Here is a 12,477-nt window from a genome sequence, read left to right on the forward strand (position 1 = left end):
TAAGTCACCATAGCCTAGGTCTGGGTGCTTTCTGGTCTCTTTGTTTTATCTTTGTTCCACCACCATGGCTATGGTAAACTACCAAGGCATGGTCGTAGCCTTCAAGAATCTAGGTAATCTCAACTTCTTTAGCTTTAAGTCCCAATTTCATTCCCATACTCCAATCTACTCAATCAAACCCTGAAAAACACAAAAGTTATCCAATCATAGGTAACCATTCATATCTCAAACTTACAAAAACAAACATCAAACAAAGGAAACAAATGAGAAGTTAACTAAACTAACATCAAAACATCCTAAAAACACTCAAATTATGCAACTTATCAACTACCCCAAACCCTACAAGAAAACTGACTTTCTGCGTCTAGCAAAATTAGACTTAGAAAGTCACATTTAGACGCTAAACATTTTTAGCGTCTAAATTCGGTAGTCGGCCTCTTAGTTGCAGTAGCTGGTCGCAGATTCATAGCGCGTCTATATTGTGGTTAGAGCGCAAAAAGTTTTTTTTTTTTGCGACTATCAAAATAGTCGCAAATGTTGTTCAAAATAGTCCCCAACTTAAACGCTAAAAGTTGAAGGGTAATTTGGTAAAATTATATAGCGACTAATCAATTAGTTGCAAAATGTCGGTTTTAGTGTCAATAATTTGTCGCGAATCCCACGCAAATTAGTCGCCAAAGGTGTAAGGGTAATTTCGTCAAAGCTTTCGCAACTATTTATTAGTCGACGAATGTATCTTTTTGTGACCAAAATTTAGTGGCTACTTTAACTCTTTTAGACTCGAATGTAGAATCCAAACGGTTTTTCGCAACTATTTTATTATGGCTGAATGTATCTTTTGGTGACCAAATTAGTAGTTAATTATAGTCATTTTAGACGCTGATATGGAATCCAATAGGTTTTTTGGACTATTTTATTAGTGGCCGAATTTATCTTTTAGTGACAAAAATTTAGTGGTTAATTGTAATCATTTTAGAGACGCTGAATGTGATTTCGAAATGTTATCGCGACTATTTTTAGATGCTGAATATGGAAACAATTATACTATTACTTTTTGCTACTAAAACATAGTTGCAGAATGTGTTTTTTTAGAGCATTTCATATTGACCTCCAGCGGAATGAAACTATGCTAATGTCTTTTTGCTACTAAAATATTAGTTGCAGAATGTTTTTTTTTTTAGAGCATTTCTTATTGACCTACATATACATTCAACATGAACAAAATGGACACAATATTAAAATTTGATCACTAAATCAAAATCATATTTTCATACATATATATGTAGTCAATACATGGATTTTTATGCACGATGAGCAATAAAAATCCAAAATGCACTATCACATGTGCATAACCAAAAAGAACAACATGCACCCACATTTTCCTTTTTCTACCTATCTATCTGTGCATAACTACAAAAAATGCCCACCCCATGTACACCATCTAACACATATATGCAACACATCCTAAAAAGTGGTTCTACCCCCATGTCAAAATATCTTTGTCCATACAACACACAATAACCATCAATACTGTTAGCACGTCAAGTGTCACCAGTTCCGGTTTGAATAGCTGTAGTTGATGAGGACGAGTCTTCATCATTCGAGAAGGCAAGTGCTGTCGAGTTAGAGCTTTATCAGATTTCTCTAGTTCAAGGGTTATAGTTAGCGTCTTCATCATCTCTAACAGGACCAATTTTTGGTGTTCAAGCTTTTTATTTTCTCTTTTTGTTGATCAAATAAGATTAGCTGGTCCTCCAACTGTTTAATCTTCTATCCATTGTGACCTTCTAGGTTCCCAAACAAAACATAAATTCAGTATCATAAATATGTTCTATCACAAGACAATGCTCAACCCAATTAAACCACATTCATCCATGCAAAGAATATAGTACTAGTGATAATGTAAATGGGTCTAAACGATCAATAAATTAATTAAATACAATTTACGTAACTTATACCTTTTTGTTATGGTTGTAGTAGCTGTGGTGCCCGCAGTCTTCTTAGCCTCGGTCTTCAAGTCAACTTTAAAATCCTCAAAAACCTTTTACAACAATAATTAGGTTTTAATTTTATAATTTATCAAGAATATGTCATTTTTCTTATATGAAAAGAAATACCACACTCTAAATTATTAATGTAGGAGGTCTCTCTTTGGTACCTAATTAAATACATATAAAAAACGTCAACTCTCCGTAGAAGTCATGGAGACAAAGATGGCTATGGAGGCAAGCAATAAAAAAGAAAAAGAATATGCAACTGGCTAATTAATTAAAGAGATTAGGTAAGAATTACAAGGAGTTTAACAAGTAACACCATATTAGACATTATAAAGTCTTAAATGATAGATCAGACTTGTAGAACGCAGGAAAAGCAAGCTTTACAACTTTAATTATTTTTTTCGTTGAGCATGCCTTATCCTCACAATCTTATAGATATTAAAATTAATATATAATTCATAACCAAACTTTGTTATCTTCACTTTTTATAAGAAAATTATTAAAAATTAAGAATTGTTGTAACGGATGATTCATCAAATTACTACTAACAATTAAGCCTTCTATTATTTTTACTTGCCCAAAAGCACTTAACAAATTTTTACTTGCCCAAAAGCACTTAATAAATGTATATTTGTAGTTCTCAGCTCGGAACAATATTTAATTTTAGAAGAAATTAAAGGTATTAGATATAGCTAACTTATACCAGGACTTACTTCAAAGTTAACTAAGCAAAAAGCATTAACATCTCGAAGATGAATGTAGCACTAGGCCGCATCAATTGAATGGATGCATTTAATAGTAAGGTATCCAAACCAAATTATTTCACTTTATGGATCTCTTACAAGAAACAGATGGGATGAAGAGCAAGACAACCCTTTGAATGTTCTTTAAGTTATAAAATGAAGCTTCCGTTTATCATAATCTAGACACCCTGCATAAAAGTCTACAGCAAGTAATTTAGTTCACTTGTTTGATCTTACTTCTCCAATTTCACCTAATCATATTTATAAAGATCTTCTATCTGCAAAGAGGAGGTCATTCAGTACCTGAAACAAAGCAAAGTGAATGAGATGAAGCCCTAAATGAGCCGATCAAACCAAAAGTATTTGTCTGAGCCCTGTACAAGTGGCATCCCTTGCACCACCGCATGTCTTTTGGTAATTTCAAGAGCCATTTGTGTCAAAATGGATTGAAGCTCCATTCCAATAGCTAAGATTATCTGCAACCAATTATAGTATTCAGAATTTCAACTCTTCCAGTAAGTCAAGATGATAGGTTGCAGAGAAAAATTTCTTACAATCACAGGATTAAGGATGCCACATAATCTTGCCATCCTGAAAATGAAAATAAATATGTTAATGAACTATATCAACTTCTAGTTCATTTAAAGGTCAGAATCATTTAGTTCAAAAGGCATTATCGAGGAGATAAACTCACCATTAACGTTTACAAGCAAGAAAGACACAATGATGCCCACAAGACAGCCTGCCATAACAAAAAAAAAAAAAAAAAGGAAAAAAAATGTCAGGACAGAAACATAGACTATATGTAATTGATTAGGCAAGAGTGGTACAAGAAAACTGCGAACATAGCATAATAAGAAACACATTATAAAAAGAGTATTACCTTACTCCCACCACTATCTTGAAGTCATCCTCTAATGATCGTTTAATATTTTTGGAAGTTAAATTTGCTTCCAGGATCAAATGAACCTATCATTAATACAGAATTGTATGGTAGAGCCACAGACTCAACTTTCCTAACTTTAGGAACTGTGAATTGTTTAACTGAAAACTCACATTGATGATCCGTTACGCAGCCTGCGTCATCTTCTCTATTGGAATGAAAGGCTTCTTCTTTCTCTTAGGTAGTACAGGTGGAAGATCCACATTTTGGGGATTTCTTGTTTCTTTACAGTTTGATAATGTCCAGATCTCTAGCTAGAAGCATAACACTTAATTTTAACCCCAATAATTAAATTCAGCATTAAAATTTGATTAGAACATCAAACTACCCCGAGCACGGCCACTTAATAAGTACTCATGTTTCCACTTTTAACTCATTCTTTGACTCATTTCCTCAGCACATGGTGAGCAATGCAAAATAAAAAATACCGTAATTAACGCATACCCATCTCACGCAATTCATGAAACTCACATGAAAACCTGATTAATCAATAAAATATTGGAATTATAAGCTAGATGCTATCAATCAAATTGAACTCATGAACTTAATATCTATTCCACAAATCCCAATTCTGTAACTTCTAGATCCATGCTTCTTTCGTCTTTATCCCTAGTCGCCAACAAGTACAACACCCAAAACTGAAATTAGCTATAATCCAACCCCATATCAACGCAATCAATAATTGAGTTTAATTCAACGAATAATATTCAGCTCTAAAACGCAGTAATGAATTACCTTAGAAACAAACTGAAATGTGTCAAGCAACAATTCAAAAGCCTCCCTAGCCGCAGCAGCCTCCATCTTTTCTTTAAACCACTCTGCAACACCAATAGACCCTTCAATAGTGACTCTAAAACCCTCGATTCTCTCCCTCAACTCAACAATGGGGCCTGCATCCGTACATGCCCGCGTCGACATCGACGAGCTTGTGTTTCAAGTTAACGAAATCAGCACATCCCTGTCAATTAAATCGATAGTTCATGCTTGAGGAAAGATAAATGAGATGTAGCTTAGATCAGAGTGTCTCGAAGGGACACAAATTTCGGAGCTCCAAGATATGGATTCGGAGTCAAAGGTTGGGAGAGAAAGAGATTGGATTTAACCAAAGAGGATGAGCGTCACATGGATCGAAGAAGAGTTAGTGGCGATCTAGGCGGTGGAGCAGTTGCGATCGAATCCACATTTCTGATGTGGTTGTGGTTCTTTGATACAGTTTTTTCTCTAATTAATCAAGACTTCGTATTTGCATTGGAATGAAGATTTTTAGTGCAACTGTAACTGCAATGTTAAGAAAGAACGAACGCTTCTGACATCGTCGTTTATAAGAACATTGTTGTAAGAGCGTTTAGGGTCAGAAGCCGCCGTGAAAAGATTGAGAACAATGAGGTTCGATGGCGACAGTCAGAACTAACAAGGACACGGGAGAATTCCAGATTTTAGGGAAAAATGGAGAAGAAGATGCGACGGAGTGATCATTAGGGTTTAGGGTAAAATTATTTGGGGCTTTTGGATAACTGGGTATATGTAAAACATTTATTTGGTCCCTACATGAATGAAAAGTGACAGTAGACCCTAAATAAATCATTTGACCCCTACAAAAAAAAATGAGACAAAATCAACCGGCTGTATATACTTTGGGGCCTTGTAATTACTGTCCAATATGGGATATTTGGAAATATAATTTTATTTGGAAATAAGTCGATTTGCAACTAAAATTTAGTCAGTAAGAATTAGTGTTAGTTGCCCATAATTGAGGTCCGGCGGGAACAAATAATTTTGGGGGAATATGATTTTTTAAGTTAAATTAGCAACTAAATCAAATTTAGTTGCTGTATATACTTTGGGGCCCTTATAATTACTGTCCAAATATGGATATTTTGGTAATTTCATTTTTCTATAACTAATCATTAGTTACTAATAAATCCCTATTATTCGCAACTAATTAGTAGTTGCAAAAAATTGTTTTTTGCAACAAAAAATGTAGATGCAAAAGCCATATTTAGATGCAAATTATCAATTTTTGGAGGGAAAAATCACCCGGAAAAAATTGCAACTAAATTTATTAGTCACTAAAGCAACCGGTTCTATGACTAACAAAATAGTCACAAAAATTAACTTTAGATGCCAAATGTTGGAACATGTGGGCCCCAAAATTTTAATTCTCTTTGCTCGACTAATGTCAATTAGTTGGTAAATGTAGCCTTTTTGCAACTAATTCTGGTTAGTTGCTAAAAAATTGGTTGCAAAATGTCAATTTTGCTTGTAGTGAACTATATCCTTTGCTCATCCCCGAGTAAAGAAATATCAGAAAAACAAACTCAACAATCATCAAGAATTCGCAACATTTCCACAACGGAAGAAGGCAAACATGCTTTAAATAATTCCATGCATCCCAAACACACACCCAACTAATTGGCAACTCTAATCTTTCCCCAACGCAGTCATGCCTCACTAAGACTTTATACTTAATCCCTGCTTATTTTTTTCTCTCTCTCTCTCTTTTTTTTTCATAGGCTTCCTTAGATTGTCACATCACCTTTTTACACGAATGCACACACTGTGGATGAATGCCTCTGGTTACTTAGCAATGTCACAAAATATAAAGTGCTTTACACACTCATACTCAAGCCACGTTTGACACAAAAGTAAACATGGGTCTCATGAATACTCCTAGTTACTGAATAGCTTGAAATAGTGGAGTAGTTCATTTAAAAACAACAAATAAGCATAGTTAATTTATTTCAAGATTGAACATACAATTTTTTTTTTTTTTTTTTTTTTTTTTTTTTTTTTTTTTTTTTTTTTTTTTTTTGTGTAGGGAGTGAGGACAAGGCTCAACTAGTACACAACAAAGTCAAGTAATAAACCAGAATTTGCACAACCATCTAGAATCGCATACTCTTCAGCATTCCTAAAGATATGAGCATGTTTTGAATCCTTTTAATGACTTGATACTACCACCACTCCAAATGATTACAAAGTTCATCACAAAAAGCATTTTTTTTTTTTTTTTTGGGCGGGGGGGATATCACAAAGTTTCGCTCGGGATTGTATCAAAAGCACAAGCATAATAACCACCATGCAGCAAATACAAAATGCAAACCAAAAACACACAAATAAACTAAACACTTCCTAAAAACAAACACACCAAACAAAAAAAATAAATCATCAACAATGCAACACAAATCAAACTGCCCACTCCCCTAAACTTAAAGAATGCAATGTCCTCAATGCATAAAAAACAAAAACAAAACAAAAAATATGGAAAATAAAAGATAGAAACATCCCTGAAAAAGAAGAGTTTTTTTTTTTTTTTTTTCACATGGCCACGGCTGTGTAAAATGACACGGGGTACCCCATGGTGAAGGCTAGACTCTGCAAGCTTTTTATCCTTTAACATTGCCACGACTGTGTAAAATAACACATGGTAGCATGTGTTCTATTCTACTCAAAATTGTCTTCTTCTTCTATCTCTTAAGCTTCCCCCAAACTTGTTCCTTGTTCCGACGATAACAAAACAAAATCAAACAAAAATAAAATAATTGTAGAAGAGAGAAAAAAAAATTATAGTTCTAATTTAGAGTCGTTAGCTTGACTTTCTCTGCTTTCTTCATTCAAGAAATTGGATGGACGCGGTGTTTGGATTGAACCATCCTCCAACATAGTGCTTCAAAAGGTGTCCATTAACTTTAAACATCTCACCTGTCTTTCCATGGCGGATCTCAATTGCTCCAAAAGGTGTTACCTGAATTACCTCATATGGACCCGTCCATCTTGATTTCAATTTTCCTAGGAAAAGACGAATACGACTATTTTAAAGAAGAACTTGCTGTCCCGACTTGAACTCTTTTTTCACAATGTACCTATCATGCCATTTCTTTGTCTTCTCCTTGTACAAACTAGCACTCTCGTATGCCTAATGACAAAATTCATCTAGCTTACTCACCTACAAAAGACGTTTAGCACCTGCACTTTGCACATCGAAATTCAAAAATTTAGTAGCCCAATAAGCTTTGTGCTATAATTCTATCGGCAGGTGACATGCTTTTCCAAATACTAACCTATAAGGTGACATACCTATAGGTGTTTTTAAGGCTGTCCTATATGCCCATAAAGCATCATCTAACTTTGTCGCCCTTTATAGAGGTAATAACAGTCTTTTCTAAAATCCGTTTTAGCTCTCTATTAGAGACCTCTACTTGACCATAGTTTGAGCATGGTAAGGAGTGGCTACCTTGTGTGTGACTCCATATTTCTTTAAGAGAGCATTAAATTGGTGATTACAAAAATGCTTCCCACCATCACTAATGATTGCCCTAGGAGTTCCATATCTAGTGAAAATATTCCGCCTAAGGTCGAGTACAATTCTAAAATCATTAGTTTTGGTGGCAATTGCCTCGACCCATTTAGAAACGTAATCTACTGCCACAAGTATAAAAGCGTTCCCATACAATGATGGAAAGGGTCCCATGAAATCAATACCCCAAATATAAAAATTTTCACATACCAATATATTATTTAAAGGCATCTCATCTTTCTTAGAAATTTTATCTGTTCTTTGGCAACGATCACAAGAGGATACATACCTTTGAGCATCTCGAAACACAGTGGACCAATAAAAACCTGATTGCAACAAATGCCCTCTGGCTTCTCTATCATGGCAATGACTCAAAATAGCTCCAATCTCTTCTTCCGACACACATTTTCGAACAACTTGATTTGCACATAGTTTGTACAAGTAAGGGTTTTCCCACAAATAATATTTGACATCAACCAAAAATTTCTTCCTCTGCTGGAATGTAAAATACTTTGGGATCTAGCCTCCTGCAAGAAAATTAGCCAAATTAGCAAACCATGGAGATTTAGAAAAAGAAGAGTTAAGAGATAGAATTCGCTCATCAGGAAATTTTGCACCAATATCTTGCTCTTCAAGGATTGAATTATCTAGCTGGGATAAATGATCAGCAACTTGATTTTGTATCCCCTTTCGATCTTTAATCTCCAAATCAAACTCTTAAAGTAGAAGGACCCATCTGATAAGGCGTGGTTTAACATCCTTCTTAGCAAAGAGATGTCGTAGAGCTACGTGATCTGTGTAGACTATGGATTTCGTGCCTATGAGGTAGGATCTAAACTTCTCGAATGCGAAGACCACTGCTAGTAATTCTTTCTCGGTTGTTGTGTAGTTCAATTGCGGACCATTTAAGGTATGACTAGCATAGGATATGACCTGAAACATTTTGTCTTTCCTCTGACCGAGAGTAGCACCAATGGAATAGTCACTCACGTCACACATAATTTCAAAGGGGTTGTTCCAATCTGGTGCGATCACTATCAGTGCTGTCACTAGCTTCTCTTTCAGCAAATTAAAGGCCTGCAAACATTCATAATCAAAGTTAAATTTTACATCCTTGGCAAGAAGATTAGATAAAGGTTTTGCAATTTTTGAGAAATCTTTAATAAATCTTCTATAAAATCCCCCATGGCCAAGGAAACTTCTGATTGCTCGAACCGTCGTTGGGGGAGATAATTTTTCAATCACTTCCACTTTTGCTTTATCAACCTCAATCCCTCGCTCAGAGATCTTGTGTCCAAGCACGATACCCTTGCGTACCATAAAATGACACTTCTCCCAATTCAGCACAAGATTTGATTCCTCACAACGCTATAAAACTAACGCAAGATTTTGGAAACAAGATTCAAAGGTTAGTTCATACAACGTAAAATCATCCATGAAAATTTCCAGAAATTTTTTAGTCATGTAAGAGAAAATTGCCATCATGCAATGTTGGAAAGTAGTTGGTGCATTACATAAACCAAATGGTATACGTCAATAAGCGAAGTGGCATAAGGACAAGTAAATGTTGTTTTCTCTTGGTCCTTTGGAGCAATAGGAATGTGATAATAACCAGAATAGCCATCAAGAAAATTGTAAAATTTATTACCCGCTAATCTCTCTAACATCTGATAAATAAATGGCAATGGGAAATGGTCTCTTCTAGTGGCAGAATTTAATCTTCTATAGTCTATACACACACGCCATCTAGTTACCATCCTAGTGGGGATAAACTCATTATTTTCATTCTTCACTACAGTCATTCCCCCTTTCTTAGGTACTACTTGCATAGGACTAACCCAATTACTATCAGAGATAAGATAAATAATATCTGGATCGAGTAATTTTACCACTTCCTTTCGTACCACTTCTTGCATGGCATGATTTTATCTCCTTTGTGGTTGTATTGTTGGCTTGAAATTCTCTTTCATGAGAATCTTATGCATGCAGATGGAAGGGCTTATTCCCTTGATATCAGCAATTGTCCATCCCATAGCCTTCTTGTGCTTCCTCAAAATGTCTAGCAGTGACTTCTCCTCCAAATCTGTCAAAGATGCAGAAATAATCACAGGGTAAGCATCTTTGTCTAGAAAAGCATATTTTAAATGCAAAAGAAGAGGTTTAAGTTCAAGTTTAGGAGCCTCATTAGGAGTTTTATGCAATCCCTCCTTTAGCTCCATATTATTATCAGTTAGAGATTCATTTCTAAAGCTTCAGCTTCTTCTCTCAAGCATGGGTCTTCATCTTATGTTGTGCTCGACTCCATTAGACATCTCTCCAAAGAGTCCTTCTACAGAATTTCTTCTCTGTGATCACCTACAATCTCACCAAAGTTGTCAGAGTGAAAACAAGATTCAATATAAAATGCAGTAGGATTTTTCATCGCTTTATGGACATCAAAAAATATTTCTTCGTCATTTAGTCTCAGAATTAATTTTCCTTATTGCATGTCTATTAGAGCACAAGCTGTCACAAAAAATGAACGTCCCAAAATTAGAGGTACCACCTGGTCCTCTTCCATGTCAAGAACTATGAAGTCCACTGGAAAGATAAACTTGTCAACCTTTAACAAAATGTCTTCAACAATGCCTTTAGGCTGTTTGATTGATCTATCAGCAAGCTGAAGCGACATGTTTGTCTCTTTCACTTCTCCAAGTCCTAGCTTCCTGAAAATTGATAAAGTCATTAAATTAATACTAGCACCTAAATCACACAATGCATTATCAAAGAATGAATCTCCTAATGCACAAGGTACAGTAAAAATCCTTGGATCTCTCAGTTTAGGAGGTAATTTATTTTGCGAAATGGCACTGCATTCTTCAGTGAGCATAACTGTCCCATGCTCCTTGATCTTTTGCTTGTTAGAAAGGATGTCTTTTAAGAACTTTGCATAGCTAAGAATCTATGCTAAGGCTTCAGTAAATGGAATATTTATTTATAATTTCTTAAAGACCTCTAAAAACTTTGAAAATTGTTGATCCAGTTTATCATTTCTAATTCTATCGGGATAAGGAAATTTAGATACATCTTTTTCAGCAACAATAGAATCATAATTTGACATACCTTTTCCTTTATCTCTTGTAATTTCCTTTATCATAGTCTCTATCTCTTTTTCTGAATTCGCTTTCTTTTCTTCAATGGAGACCGGTAACTCAACTCTTCACTTTCCACCTTCTTTTGTGATGCTTCTTCCCCAATCACCTTTCCATCCCTCAAGGTTATGGCCTTACATTGCTCCTTCGGGTTCTTTTTTGTGTCACTCGGTAAATGCCCTTGCTGTCTACCCGAAATGATATTGGCCAACTGGCCAATTTGAGCTTCTAAATTCTTGATGGAAGCCTCTTGGTTTTGAATTCTTGTCTCTGTAGTACTCAAGAACTTCGCCATCATCTCCTATAAATTTGATTTCTTCTCTTAAGATTGAAAACTTGATGGTGGAGGCTTCACTTGATTGTTGTTACTTCAAGAGAAATTTGGGTGATTCCTCCACCCTAGATTATATGTTTCACTGTATGGATTATTATTAGGCCTGCGAAAATTTGAAGCACAGTTAGCTTGATCAAGCATAGAATTAACAGCAAACATGTTACCTGATTAACACTCATGGTGAGGGTGATCTTCGCCACAAAAATCACACATAGAAGCCATTATTGCATGTTTTTGCATTTGAAGTCCATCAATCTTCTTATTTAACACCTGCATTTATGCTACCAAAGTCGTGATAGCATCTATGTTATGAACACCCGACGTTCTTCTCACAGGCAACCTCTCTATCGGCCATTGATAAGAGTTTGAAGCCATTTCCTCCAGCAATTCATAAGCTTGTTCTGGTGTCTTCTTACCTAAAGTACCACTTGCAGCAGCATTGATCATATTCCGAACTTCACTATTAAGACCATTATAGAACGTTTGGACTTGTAGCCAAACTGGTAATTCATGGTGGGGGCATCTTCGGAGCATGTCCTTGAACCTTTCCCATGCTTCGTATAGTGACTCTGTATCCACCTGCACAAACATAGTAATATCATTACGCAATTGCGCAGTCTATGTAGGAGGAAAATACCTACTCAGGAATTTTTGTGTCATTTGCTCTCAGGTCGCAATCGAGCCTGCTGGTAATGAGGTCAACCAATCGAGCCTGCTGGTAATGAGGTCAACCAACTCTTAGCTTTGTCTCTTAATGAAAATGAGAATAATCTTAGTCTTATAGCTTCATCAAAAACCCCATTGTGTTTAAAAGTATCACAAATCTCCAAAAATTTGCAATATGTAAGTTGGGATCTTCATGTGCCAAACCACCAAGCTACACTGACTGCTGAATCATCTGGATGATTGCTAGCTTTATCTCAAAGGTGTTGGCATTGATCACTGGTCGTCGAATGCTCGATGTCGCTCCATTTAGAGATGGGGTAGAGTACTCGTTCAATGTGCGAGTTGCTGTGGTGTTCTATTATTTTG

General features: G+C 35.6%; 1 non-coding gene across 1 annotated transcript; it reads left to right on the forward strand.

The window, feature by feature from the left end:
• The first annotated feature begins 11,950 nt into the window (after positions 1 to 11,950).
• On the forward strand, positions 11,951 to 12,056 carry LOC116139702. The gene has a single exon (XR_004129504.1). It is a non-coding gene; the product is annotated as a small nucleolar RNA R71 (small nucleolar RNA).
• Positions 12,057 to 12,477: the final 421 nt, after the last annotated feature.

This window comes from Pistacia vera, unplaced genomic scaffold (assembly GCF_008641045.1).
Source record: "Pistacia vera cultivar Batoury unplaced genomic scaffold, PisVer_v2 Contig357, whole genome shotgun sequence".
NCBI lineage: Eukaryota > Viridiplantae > Streptophyta > Magnoliopsida > Sapindales > Anacardiaceae > Pistacia > Pistacia vera.